Below are 2500 nucleotides of genomic sequence, written 5' to 3' on the forward strand. Positions count from 1 at the left end.
ATAACATCCCGCGAGCAATGCAGGTGCGAGTAACAATCTAGCTGATGGCGCGCGTTAGATTATCCCCAGAGGACATGAGAGGATATATTGCATACCGCAAGCACCTTTTACCAGGATCTCTTACTCTGGCTTTCACACCCCTTCTTCCCTGGGTGGTTCGGGTTCTACGTTTCTATCTCTCTTTCTGCCTCTGGTTTTCTCTCTGCCTGTGTGTGTGTGTGTGTGCGTGTGTGTGTGTGTGTGTGTGTGTGTGTGTGTGTGTGTGTGTGTGTTTGTCTCTCTCTCTCTCTCTCTCTCTCTCTCTCTCTCTCTCTCTCTCTCTCTCTCTCTCTCTCTCTCTCTCTCTCTCTCTCTCTCTCTCTCTCTCTCTCTCTCTCTCTCTCTGTCTGTCTGTCTTTGTGTCTCTGTCTCTCACTCTGTCTTTCTCTCTCTCTCTCTCTCTCTCTCTCTCTCTCTCTCTCTCTCTCTCTCTCTCTCTCTCTCTCTCTCTATCTCTCTCTATCTATCTATCTATCTATCTATTTATCTATCTATCTCTATCTATCTATCCATCTCCATTTGCGTTTGCATCACTAAAAAAAAAAAAATGTAAATATGCTTTAATATTCCGTAATTACGTTCCCATGCGACGAAACAAAAATAACAATAACAGGAGGAACAGCAAAGAAAAGGATACCGTGAAAAGGCTGAATTAGAGGGAGAATTCCATTATAATTTTTCTTTGTAAGTTAAGTTAGTAGTAGTAAAAGTAATGATAAAAGTAGCAAAGATATCTTGAATATAAAGTTACGTACAATAAGTCAAACATTAAATGGACAGACGTTCCACATGACATAAAAATAACACACATTTTCCAGAACATGCTAGAATAAAGAAAAGAAAAAAAATGGATGAGAACCAGTATTGATAAAATGTCGCTGAACTTTTCATATCACAGAATTATGCCTCAGGTGTAGAAGAAGGCTTCTTGTGTTAGTAATTTTATTTTCTTTAATTTTTTTTTTTCTTTTCTTTTATTTTTTTTTATTGCATATAAGATGTGTGTTTCGTTTCAATTATGTTAGTAAACATAGCAACGATAATAATGTTAATGATAATGATTATTTTTCTTATGATGATGATGATAATGATAGTGGTAATAATTAATGATCATAGTTATTTTATAACCAAGCCTATTTATCATTCACACTGTAAATTCCCCAGTTTACACCAAATATTTACTTCATTCTCTCTTTCAAAGGGATTTTCTCCCCCGTAATAGCACTCATTTTTAAAACAATGTTTTTTTTCATGATGACTCAGCAACAGGAAAGACAGGAAGGTCACAGGGCATGGGCTGTCTCCTTTTATTCGATTTCAGGGAAATAAGTGGAACAGTATTCATCTGGTAAGTTTAAATGACGAAGGAAAATTATGTTAATTATTCACCCTCCTCTGGGTTTATGGAATAGATACGTTGGAGGTTATGATACCGATATATATATATATATATATATATATATATATATATATATATATATATATATATATATATATATATATATGTATATGAATGAGTGTTGATAATGTCAAAAATGAGTACAATCACAATCACAATGAATGATAACGATCAGAATAATAATAGTAATTGTTGCAATAATGATAATGATAATAATAATAATAGCAATAATAATAATAATGATAATAATGATAACAATATTGATAACAGTAACGATAATGATAATGATAAATATAACTAAAATTACATCATAATAAAAATGATAATGATGGTAAAGATAATTGTAATAATAGGATGAAGAAGAATAGTGATACGAATATTAGCAAGGATGATAATGAGACATCATATACTGTGATGATGATAATGATAATAACATTGATAATAATATTAACAATAACAATGGTATAATAATAGCATAATCAAAAACAAGTTAAAAAGATAACAAAACTCAAATAACAGTGGGAAATGATCAAACACTTTTTTACATATTTAGATGCAGTAAAAGAAACTCTTCTACAAAAGCATTTGAAATTCAATCTATTATATTTGATACAGCCGATTCTATGAATGATTCACCGATAAAAAAGGCTACGTAAAAGTTGGTAAGTAGTATTGTTACTAATCTGATCTATATACAGTAATAGAACCAATGCTGTTTAACCTAGCGATTCCCAACCTTAGGGCCATTGCATAATTTACTAACGGAACACGTCTCATAGGTTAGCTAACAATATATGGATATATAAACAGATAGATAAATGAATCAATTCCTAGGCCTAAATTGCTTGTTGTTGTTTTTTTATGAAGCACTTGATTTCCGATATTTTAGATTTATTTGCTTTTTTAAAATAAATTAGGTATAGAGACAGAGATTAAGTGTAACCATTGTATTTACATATATTATGTCTACTGTAATTGTTATTATGTCCATCGAATATAATTTGCACGTGTATGCTTCTGCTACTGTATTCTACATGATGCAATCATCAATGTAATCTGTAT

Source organism: Penaeus japonicus, unplaced genomic scaffold (assembly GCF_977035675.1).
Source record: "Penaeus japonicus unplaced genomic scaffold, GWHDUDI00000001_assembly GWHDUDI00000013, whole genome shotgun sequence".
Classification (NCBI taxonomy): Eukaryota; Metazoa; Arthropoda; class Malacostraca; order Decapoda; family Penaeidae; genus Penaeus; species Penaeus japonicus.